Source organism: Ammospiza nelsoni, chromosome 25, assembly GCF_027579445.1.
Source record: "Ammospiza nelsoni isolate bAmmNel1 chromosome 25, bAmmNel1.pri, whole genome shotgun sequence".
In the NCBI taxonomy this organism is placed as follows: domain Eukaryota; kingdom Metazoa; phylum Chordata; class Aves; order Passeriformes; family Passerellidae; genus Ammospiza; species Ammospiza nelsoni.
In genome coordinates this window covers 1,096,788-1,108,453 of record NC_080657.1, presented here as the reverse complement: position 1 = coordinate 1,108,453, position 11,666 = coordinate 1,096,788, and positions in this window count along the sequence as shown.

Here is an 11,666-nt window from a genome sequence, read left to right as displayed (position 1 = left end):
CAGATGTTGGCTATTTTTATCTGGACGTTTACATTTGCTAATCAGCTTTGTTTTGTGCAGGATTAATGAGTGTTCAGAGATGAGAAAGTGTTTGATCCACTGTGCTGGCTCTGGAAAAATTGGGGCTTTTAACTGGCCTGGTGGAGCAGGAAAAGCCCTTTAATTAGTGATGCTCCTGTGGAGTTCCTGCCAAGCAGGAGTCTAACATCCTTACCTGGGCAGTGTTTTGGGAAAATGGAGAAGCTCAAACTCAATATTTGCTGTGAAAATTGCTGGTCAGAACAAGTGGAGTGTTTGAAGGCCCTGCAAGAAATGAACAGCAGGTTTGATTAACTTGGGGAAGGAGCTGTAGTGGTGTGAGAGCTCATCTGAGGAATCCTGGGGGCTCCTTGCCTTTCCATAATTATGGAATCAGAGTGGGTTGGGACCTTACAAAGCACCCAGTTCCAATCCCCTTTTAATCACTGGGAACTTGCTGCGTTGCTGCTGTGGAATTGTTGTAAAAACTCCAGCTGTGTTTCTGAAATCACCTCAGTTCTGAAACCTGAGGTTTTTCTGGAAGGGGCTTGTGAATCTTTCTGTGCTGCAGCTGCAGTAGCTGAGGTGCCCACAGTGAAGTTGGAGATTGATGAATCTTTCCTTGCCCTTGTGCAGGGTCTGACCTGAGGCAGGGCAGCTCCAGCTCCTGGGAGGGGAAGTTTCAGAGCAGCTCCTGCCCTTCCCTGTGTGCTGAACCTTTTGTTTCTTCACACAAATGTCATTGTGTGCTCAAGTGCTTGTAAACCTCCTCCAGAGCTGGAATGCTGAGGATCACCTGTTACTAAAACGTGTGTGATAAATTCCAAGAAGCTTCTGGACAGAGGCATTTTTCAAAGTCCATCTGCGTGAATTTGGTGCTTGAGGAGCCACAGACCAGGACTCAGGACGTGCTGATCCTCACTCACTTGGATTTTCCCTGATGTCCTGCAGGGGTGCAGCTCCCCAGGGTTTAATGCCTCCTCCTTTATCATCCAAATCTTGCTTCTACCTGGGTTTGGTGACCTCTGAGTGCCTTTTAATCTTAGCACTAATAGAAGTTCTTTAAATACATTCAGGGCCTGAGTCACTGCTTATCTTCTCTCACACCTATTTCCATCTCCTGCCTCCAGGGCTGATAAAGGACCTCTGGATGGGCCAGGCCTTCCCTCCACATTTCCATCTCCCTTGCAGTTCCTATTGTTGCTGCTCCCCCTGCCTCTTTTTCATCTATCCATAAAGAATGGTGTAGGCTTAAAAAGAGCAATTAAATGCAGTGTTTAAAAAGAATATAACTTCTAAATTGTATTTAGCTTAGTATTTTAATTCCTTTCTATTTATCCATTCAAGTAGTAACATTTCATTTAAATATCAGTTGGGGAAATGAGCCCTCTCCTCTCCTGAGCTGTCCCTGCGGTTGCACAGACCCTTTTTAGCACAGAATCTGCTGGGCTGGCTTCCATCTGTGTCTCTGCTGTTCCTGACACCACTGAATTCTCTCCTGATCCTCTGATTGAGCTCCCCTCATCCAAACCCAAACTTGTCTGATCCCTTCCCCACTCCAGCTTCTTGGTTAACCTCTTCTCTCTGTTTTTAAATCCTTGTATTTGTAGTTCAGAAATGACCCTGGTGTGATGAGGCAGGAGCTACCTGGATCTCGCTTCTTTTTTATCCTGGATCTGCTCATGCTGAATTTTGGCTTCCTGACCCAGGCCACCCTCGTGAAGTGACAGACACAGGGTCTAGGTAAGGGACTTGCTGTGACGATTGTATCCAGCTCTACAAAAAGTTTAATCGGGCTGTGTAACTTAAGTGGAACTGAGTCCTCAGCAGTGAGCATGAGGCCGAGGTGAGTCACAGGTCAGTCTCTGTAGCTGCTTCTGAAGAAAGATGTTTGTTGTGTCAACAGCTGGGACAATGGCAGGTGTGTGTGCTACAGTTCCAAGCTTATAGAAACTCAGGGCTGGATTGTTAAATTTTTCCACTTGTGTGACTTTGGCAATTTGCCTGGGAGTGCTGTGGAACTTCCTGAGCCAAGGGATTTAGCCTGCATTGCCCCAGGACACAGAACTGTTCTGCTGCTGCTCCCTGGGAGCCCAGGGACAAATCCCAGCACCAGGGCAGAGCTCTGTGCAGGGAGCCATCCCAAAACCTCCCTCGCCTGACTGCTCCATGTCCTGAGGGCTGCAGGGAGAGACCTGGGCTTGGAGGAGCAGTTGTGCACTGTGACTTCATTCCTGCAGCACCAAACTCCACATCCCTGTGTGTTGGTGTCAGAGCAGCTCTGGGAGGAGCAGCTCAGCAGGGCACAGAGCTGTGTTTTGGTGGAGTCCATTCCACCTGTTGTATGTCATAACTGATGATCTGGTACAGGATCATCTCATAAATCTTTGATTTGTCTGCTTGAAGTCCACTGTGGATGTCACCAATATCTCAAAGCACTGACAATTCAATGGAGTTGTGTCTTACTCATAAATTACTATTGGAAGTAATTATATCTCTTCCAGGGTAATAAAAAGATTATTGAATCTCAGCACAATGGGATGGGGAGTTGTGTATTCCCAGACTAATCAGCAGTTTGACTTTTGAACTTTGTGCAACAATCCTGGATGAGTTCAAAGAGGCTGGAACTGCTGGGGTCCCTTCAGCTGGGTGTGAAACAGCAGCTGGGGATGGTCCCCCCCAGTGGCTGGAGACAGAGGATGTCCTGTACCAGCCCCTCTCATCTGGGCTCCCTCTGGCTCAGGATCAGATGGTCCAGCAGGATCTGGGGTCCTTCCTGCCGTGAGGTGACACAGCTCAGCTGCTCTGACTCAGGTTCTGGGGGAAAGGAGTGCTTGGCTTTGTTATCACTTGTTCAGTTTAGTTCTGACTTGAGCCAGAGCGTTTCCTCCTGCTGTGAGTGGAGCTCAGGGAGCATCCAACATGGTTAGAGATCTTCTGGTCCACTTGAGATGGTTTGTGTTTGCTGCCTTGGTGGTTGGAGGCTGTCAGGTGGTGAATTTTTCATTTGTCCCATCCTGAGTGTGGATTGAGCCTTGGGGAGATGGCTGGGAAAAGTGGGGTTGATTTTAATTGCTCTTAAAGCAGGAGAACAAGGGAGATGATGTTCAGAGGAGTCCCCAGTTCTCACTGCAGGTTTGTACCTACACAGCCTACACATCCCCAGGTGGCTTTGGCTCTGTCTCACCAGGCTGGGGATGGACTGGAAGCTGTTCTGGAGGGATGAGGATCACAGTTTGTTGAGGAGCTGGAAAGGAGGGTTTGGGTTTTTCTTGCCTTTTTTCCCAATCCTTTATTTAAAATCAAGAGCCACAAAGTGCCTCCTCTGGGGTTTGCTGGTGTCTTGTGTAGGGCTGTGCCCAGCAGCAAACGGGAGTTGTGTGGCTCCAGCCCATCTCCCAGGGAGAGAAAACGCAGTGGAGCTGTTCCCTAGCTGGGAGTGCCGGGTTTTGTAATGGGATCCGGCAGCTCCGGGCAGTGACTCAGGGCAGCCGCAGCCGCAGCCGGGCCGGGTGAGGGCGGTGCTGGGGCGGGGGTGACTCACGGTGACGCAGCCGCGGGGCCCCCCGAGCTCGTTCGTGTTTTGGGGTTGTACCGAGCCTGGTTTGGGGTTTGGATAATCCCAAAAATCAGCGCTGCAGGAGGGAACGTGCTGGCCCTAGAGCGGGGCTGGGGTCAGTGCCAGGAGCGCAGCTCCCCACGGGTTGGGGTTTGCTGCAGGAGAGGAGACTGAGCCTTCAGTGCAAGGTGTTTTAATCACCAAGTCGTTAATTATCTTCAGCACTCGTGTTGTGGCAGATTCTGTAGGAATCGTGGGTTTTTCCCATTCAGGATCAATCCATCGGGAGTTGTGTGGTGAGCACCTCCCAGGGCCAGGTGTGCGCCTTGACCTGCGAGCCCAGCCCGGGATGGGGTCAGGAATCCCTCTGAGCTCCCACAGCTGCTTCCCCGCGCCGAGGGGCTGAAGGCAGGAGGGGTGTGGGTCCGGAGCGTCCTTCCTCCCGCACAAAGGCAGGATGTGGCTGCCCCGGGCAGCGCCCGGAGTCAGTGCGGGCTTTGTGCGCCGGGCTGAAGGCAGGGACCGGCCCGGGGCTGGGACACCCGGAGCTGGGGCTGGGACACCCGGGGCCGGGGCTGGGACACCCGGAGCTGGGGCTGGGACACCCGGGGCCGGGGCTGGGACACCCGGGGCTGGGGCTGGGACACCTGGGGCCGGGGCTGGGACACCCGGGGCTGGGGCTGGGACACCCGGGGCTGGGGCTGCTCCTGCATGGAGCTGTTGAATCCCAGGGAGAAACGGACCTTGTCCAACAGATCCTGGGGAGCTTTGGCGTGAGGCTGGTCCTTGTGCTGATCCGGGTGTGGGGAGATGATGCTCAGAATCCCCGGGAAGTTCAGGATCCTTCTGTTTCACTTGAAAGAAAACACGGAAAGCAGCTGTCCTGGGAAAGCAGCGCTGGGGGAAAGGGAATTGTGGGGAATTGTTTGTTTCCCCCACAGAGAAACTTTGTGTTCAGTGCAGGGGCAGAGCTGCAGCTCGTGTAAATTGTTGTGTCTATGAAATAAATGGAATTCTGCTGCCGACGTCAGCTGGGGATAGCCCCTGGAGAGGAGGGCCAGCGTGAGGGGCCGGACTCTCCAGGGCACGTGAAGTCCTTATCAGATCGGCCAGAGCTTCCTCTGAGTTCGTTCCCACCCCTGACCTGCTCCGGGCTGGCCCCAAGCACACAAAGCTCAGAGGGCTCCAGCCCCTGACCCACACTTGCAGTAGGAAAAGGGAATTTCTATGGGGGCACAGCCTGGGAAGCTCTCAGGAGGTTTTTTACTTTTTGTAATTCCTCACTCAGGCTTTAAAACTCGAGCTCCAGATGAAACCAAAGCTGATGGAACAGTTGTGAGAAATGTGGATCCCTTTTAAGGTAAACCCCCCCAGGCTTCCCCTCTCCAGGAGGGAGGAAGCTCCCATTAAAAATTGATAGTCTCCCTGTCAGCTGGATTTTAATTCAGCAAGTGGATTTGACTACTGATGTGAAAAAAATTACCTTTGTCACCGTGCTGATATTTTTTTAATGAGACAGAAATGGTTTGGCACCTTTCCAGCTTATTAAAACCTTTGTGAATCCACAGGCACCAGCACAAGGGGACGAGAAGGGAAAATTGCATTAAGTGCATGATTGGCAAAACAAAATTGAGCTCTTTTTTATTTATTTATTTTTAATCTATTACAAGCCTGTGAATGAATCTTCTATTATTTATGGGGGAGGATAAAGGGAGCCATCCCTGTGGCTGCAGGCAGACTCTGCTTTCAGTTCCACTCTTCTTTCCAGACAGGGAAAGGGGACACCTGCTGTTATCCAGGACAGAGATAAGTGAAGGGAGCTGTGAAAAGGGAGAAATCCCCACGTTGTGTGGGAGAACAGGGCCCTGGGGGTGACCGATCTCCACGGGTGCTGGGTTTGTGTCTGTGGGCTCCCGGCTCAGCACAGGGTGCATTTCTGCACTGGATAAAAGGGATCAGACTCTTTCAGCCTCTGCATCCCTCGAGTTGAGCACCCCAGGGTCTCCATCCTGGCTGGAGCAGCTGCAGGAGCTGCAGCAGCCCCGGGGCTTTGCTGTCAGAGCAGCAGCTCAGGGGCCTGGAAGGGGCTGGCCCTGCTGGCACCAACCCCCAGAGAAGGAGCTGTGCAGAGAGGGGCTTCCCCTGCTGCCAACAGAGGATTTGGGTTCATCCTCTCCAGCTGCACATCCCACTATTAATGAGCAGCCAGGGCAACATTTGAATTTTAATGACATCACAGATACAGCGCTGCTAATTGCTCATTTGCTTATCTGGAATGAGTTTTAAATCTGTGAAAGAAACCTGAATCGTGGAAACCTCTCGTGCAGCTGGTCAGGGCAGGGTTAGAGAAGCAGCTGTCTGTGGTTTAACCCCTCAGTGACAATTCCTCCCCTTTCCATCCCATGGCCCACTTTGCCGCACTGATCAGCTGGGATTCATGGCTGGGATAAAACAAAGGATTTAAAATGGGAAAATCTCCACAGCCTTGGTGCTCTGAGAGCCTGGCTGGGTTTGCACATCCCTGGCTGGGCAGAGGGATGGCTCCAGTCCTCAATTATCTCTCCCGGGTTTGTGCCTAAGCTTTTGCCTCTAACCAGCTCTTATCGTTGCTCAGTAGGAGCCCGAGGAGCCTTACAGCAATCATTGCACAGACAAACCACCAGGGTAAAGAGGTGATAATTACAATTGCAAAAGCAAGGACCCGATGATCTGAAATACCAGAATTTCAGCCTGAGCAGGTTGAGCCTGTGCTCAGATAAGGAGCAGGGAGACAGGAAGATTTGGGAACTCTTGGTCCTGCCCTGCAGGATTGTTGTTGTTCTCCCCATCTGCAGGGCACAGTGGCTTTGCTGGGGACCGCAGCTGCTTTTTGAGTCGGTGACTCAGGAGGTTTGGGTTCAGTTCCCCGTCCTGCTGTGGCTATCTCAGGGATTTGGGATGTCATACCCTTGGCAGTGCCTCAGGCTGCAAGGTTTGGAGAAGGTGGAGGAGTTTCTGTCCATGTTTGGAGAGCTGGAGCACCCTACATGCTGCTGCAATGCAAATAATTTTATCAGAAAGATTATTTCCAAATCCTGGTAGAACTGCAAGATCTTGGCCTCTTGTCCTGCCCACAATTCCTTTCCTTTCCTGAGTACTTGGAAAAAAATCTGGCTCCTTCCAGTGTGACTCAGGTAGGAGGAAATAAACCCCACATTCATCATGTCACTGCTTGAGTCAGATCAGCATTTACGCCATGGCTTTGGAGCAGGGTGGCTCTGGGAGAGGTGTTCCCTTTGTTCCTTGGGCTCAATGTCATCCCTCCCAGATGTGGACTTTGCCCAAGGAACCTCCTGGAAAGCTCAGGGGATTTGGGATGCACAGCTTCACCCCTCAGGCAGAGCAGAGATGTGAAAGTTCAGCTGGTGCCCAGCTGTACAGAAGTGGTTTGGGTTTGTGAGATGACAGTCCTGCCCTAAACTGGGATGGGATGGATTATCAGGTGCCTGCCCTAAAGTCCTGCTCTAAACTGGGATGGGATGGATTATCAGGTGCCTGCCCTAAAGTCCTGCTCTAAACTGGGATGGGATGGATTATCAGGTGCCTGCACTGATGGAATCAGAATCATGGAATGGTTTGGGGTGGAAGGGACCCTAAAAGTGATCCAGTTCCACCCCTGCCATGGGGTTCCACACCTTCCACCATCCCAGGCTGCTCATCCTTGGACACTGCCAGGGATGCAGGGGCAGCCTGTGCCAGGGCCTCCCCACCCTCCCAGGGAAGGATTTATTCCTAATGCTCACAGCATTGGATCAAGCCAGCCTGGAGATAAAGAGGTTTTGTGTTGGACTTGGATTTTTTTGTCAATCTTTTTCTCTCTGATGTTGGGCTGCACCTCAGAGACAAAATTGAGCATTGGTGTCATTGCTGTGACCGGATTGGTCCCTGCAGATCCATGGGATCTAGAAAGGAGCTGCAGCTCCCCCTTTCCCCACACACAAAGGGCAGCACAGAGCCAGCAGTGCCTTCCCTGTGCCCCTCAGAGCTGCAGCCCATTAAACCCACAGCAAACAGAGTTTCTGCATTTCAGCTCTGACAGGAGCCAGTCCTGGGTGCTGGATTCCAGCTGGGATATAAAGGACAGGGCTCATTAGGGGAGCCCCAGCCACCAGCAGCTTCCAGGCTTTTCTGATGATGGGAATTCTGCAGGAAACCTCACTGCTGGGTTTGATTGCTGCTGCAGGGGGCTGTGGCTGATTTAAGCACTTAATCAACCTCAGCCAGGCAAAGCTGGGGTTGCTATTTCAGGAGAAGCAGGTTGTGGAGTGATATTCACCAAATCTCCTTATCAGCCCAGGTGTTTGAATCACCTGGGGACTAACCTTAAAAGAAAACAGCCAATACCTGAATTTATTTACTTTCAAGCAACTTCTATACATAAAGGTGGGGAAATATAGATTTTAATCAGGCTCACTAAACTAGCTTTTTTTTTTCTCTTTCCCAAATAACTTTTCAAGCCAGGAATGCAGTGGATTTGGGGTTTTTATTGAAGAACTCCTTGTGTGTCCAATGCTGCCATGGGAAGGTTTCCCAGCACTCAGACCCAGCTCCATCTCTGCCTCTTTATCCTTTGCAGGTCTCTTCCTGCAGAAGGAAGAAGCCCAAATCTTTGTTTGCTGATGCTCACAGCAGAGGACAGGCTGATATCTGAATTTGGAAAGTAGGGCAGCGAGAAACCCTGGGCAGAGCACAGCAACAGCCTCCTGCTGAAAGGGGAGAGTCAGGCATTCAATTACTCCTGTTGTGTGTGTGGTCCTGGGAGCCAACTTTCCTTTCCCTCCCTTGGATATCACCTCCAAAGGCAGGGAGGTGACAAGCACTTCAACTTCCCCGTGTTCCAAAGGAAGGAGGTGAAAGCTCTGCCTGTGTCAGCATTCCCAACAAGCTGCCCCTCAGTGGAGGGGACCCACTGCAGAGGGAAACCTGCAGACAATGCCTGCTTTGTCCCCTCCCTGCTTCTTGGGCGCCCTGAGATGCTGAGTCCAAGCATTTAACCACAAAATGCATTAATTACCATCCAGCTCCCCGGGGAAAGGACCATATGCCAGTTTCCAGGGGAAACAAAAAAGGAAGAAGCACGGGAAGGCCATTGATTATTAAATTACTCCGAGTGCAATTACTGCCACGGAAAGTTCTTGATGAACATTTCCTAGAAACATTGAGTTCTCCAAGCTCTGTGCTCGGGCCATGGAGCACAGGAGTGACCCAGAAATTGTGGGATGAGGTCACCTTCCCACATAATGCCAGGGGATGTGTCCTGTGCAGGGTAACTCTGCTCAGCCCATGGCACTGAGCTGTTTGCTGTTTGCTGTGGCAGCTGTGAGCTCCAGGCCCGGCTCCACGCGTGTCCTCAGCTGCTCACTGCAACTAATCCTAAAGTTTGGCAGCCACCCCGGAGGAGAATGAGCCATGCAGGGACAGCTGGTTGGGAATCACAGCAAGCTGCAGGCAGTCTGACACCGGCAGAAGTTGGGTTTCCCCCGCAATCCTTGCAAGTCTGGCAAAGCAAACCCTGCTCGTCGCAGGGGCAGTGAGAGAGGGATGAGCCAGAACAAATCCATCCCTCCCAGGAGGCAGGGGAGGGATGGAGCCCAAAACCCCAAAAACAAATCCGTCCCTCCCAGGAGGCAGGGGAGGGATGGAGCCCAAACCCCTCTCGGTGCTGGATGGGAGGGAGGAACGTGGAGCTCCTGGGGTGGCTCTGCTGAGGGGGCCTGAGCTCCTCAGAGCATCTGTGACACGAGGGCTGGGCCTGAGCCTCACTGCTGCATCCCAGGATCCCGAATTAGCTGTGGAATGGGAATGTTGGTATTTATAGCCAGGGTGTGGCAGCCCTGCTTGCCTTTAATAGGTGTCCCTGGGCAGGTTCCTGTCCCAGCTGTGTCCAGCTTTGTGGCTTTCAGGAGCTCTAATGAACCCAGCAGTCAGGACAGGCTCCTGCTTCTGTCACAGCCAGCCCTGGATGCTCTCCTTCCCAAACCTCCTCAGCATCCTTCTCCTCACAGCAGTTTCATTACCATTTAAAAAATGGGATGTTCTTACATGTGTCCCACTGAGTGACAGCATGACCTGTGTGCTGAGCTCCTCCCGTGCCTGAAAAATTCCCCGTGGAAATAAAAACCCATTTTTGAGCTCAGGGTCAGCGTGGCAGAGAATTCCACAGGAGGAACACGCACAGCCAGTGCAGGAGAGGGCCTGCTTTGATATCTTTAACATCTGATGCCTCCAGTTTCAAAAGCACTTGGAAAGTTTGAGATGGAAAAACTGCTGCAGAAAGGCCAAAACTGCTGGAGAAGTGAAACAATCCCACGTTGTTTTGCTGCTCTGCCAAATGGGGACCAAGCTCCTGAATGCAGCATAAAATAATATTGAGGGAGTGACCCACTGAGCACACATGGGGGGCCAGAATTGCTTTGTTCCCACTCCGTGGCTCGGTGCAATTTTAGCTTTGAGTAAGGCACTGAACTTTCCTGACTCATTCCTCACTGCTGTTAAAGGTGGGTGATGCTCATTTCCCTATGGATTGTTAGCAGCACTGGTGATTTATTATGTAAAGCGTGGACAAATTAATTCTAAGTGTTCTAAAAAAGAAATAAATAAATCCAGAATAATACAAACAGCAATTACTGAAGGAGGAAAGAATTGAGAGCTTTCAGACTGAACATTTTGTTAGATGTTTCATTTGAATGGGGAGCACAAGAGGTTTGGTAAGTGGTAGCTGGAAACCAGGAAAATGTCATCTGAAAGTGAAATAATTGAAAAGATATTAAAGCAGAGCCAGGGCTGCTGCAGCTGGGTATAAATGAAATAAGCTATTAGCTGCTCTGTGAGATACCAGCAGGGGAGAGCTTTTGTTAGAGCAGAAATGCAGCACTGGTGAGGGAAAAACAGTTCTGGCAGCTCCTTTGTGGGGCTGGGAACATAAAAAGGCCCCAAGAGCCTCACAGACCTCAAATTTGTTGCTCTACACCCACTTTTGTGGGCGCCGTGGGAGAGCTGTTCCTTTGTGCTGAACCACTGCCTGTGCTGCAGCAGGTGGGTCTGGGCTCTGGGGAGCCCTGGCAAGTGCTGCAGGTTTGCCAAAACCTGGGATTTTAAACTTTCTTGTGAAGCAGAGAGGAAGGCTTGGTCCTTGGCTGAGGGGGGTGCCTGGCTCAGTGTTCCTTGTCCTGAATAAGGACTCAGCTCCTGCCTTTCCCAACAGGCAGAGGATCCAACTTTCATTGCCCCTCATTAAACCAATCCCAGAATCCACATTTGGCCCCAACTGGTGCAAATTCCTTACTCTGCCATGCAAACTAAGACAGATGCTTGTGGAGTCTCTGGGACAACCCCATTTAAAGGAAATTTCTTCCCTTGTTGGAACGTGGGTTCCAACAACAACAACAACGGCAGACGGTATCCTTCATGGTACAGGCTGCAATTAATTAACGGGTAATTACCAAGGGAGGTTCCTGGCCAGGGCTGGACTGCACAGCCCCACATCAGTTTGGTTGCAGTGCCACACCAATTTCCAGCCCAAGCTGTCCCACCCCATGAATCAGTGAGATTCCTTGGACTCTAAACCAAGCACAGACAGATATTCCACTGGCTCCCGGGGAGCTGGGGCTGTCCAGAAGCTGCAGGAACGGGAATAAAAAGGACTTTGTCACATTGGTGGCCCAGCCCTATCAGCTCTGGAGAGGGGCTCACAGCAGTTTTTCCTGCTCCAGATGAATTCAAGGGCATTCAAAGCTGATATTTGCGTGAAGACATCCGGTTATGCAGCAAACGCCTGGAGAGACAGGAGGTTTTGTTATTAGCAGCGAGCGCTCCGTTGGTAACCATTCCATGGAGCCATCCCGGGCTGCATTTGGGTACAAATTACAAATTACAGGGAGGCTCATCCCGGGTCACAGACGGCATTGAAGTCACTCCGTGCCACCTCGGGCGATGCCACAGCCCCGGCCTGCCCTGGGAACGGCTCTGCCGAGACGCTCAGGTGCAGCTCCTCTCAGACTATTAAAAATACAGTCTGGGCTTCCAAAGGGAAAGCAACGACTGGGAGCAA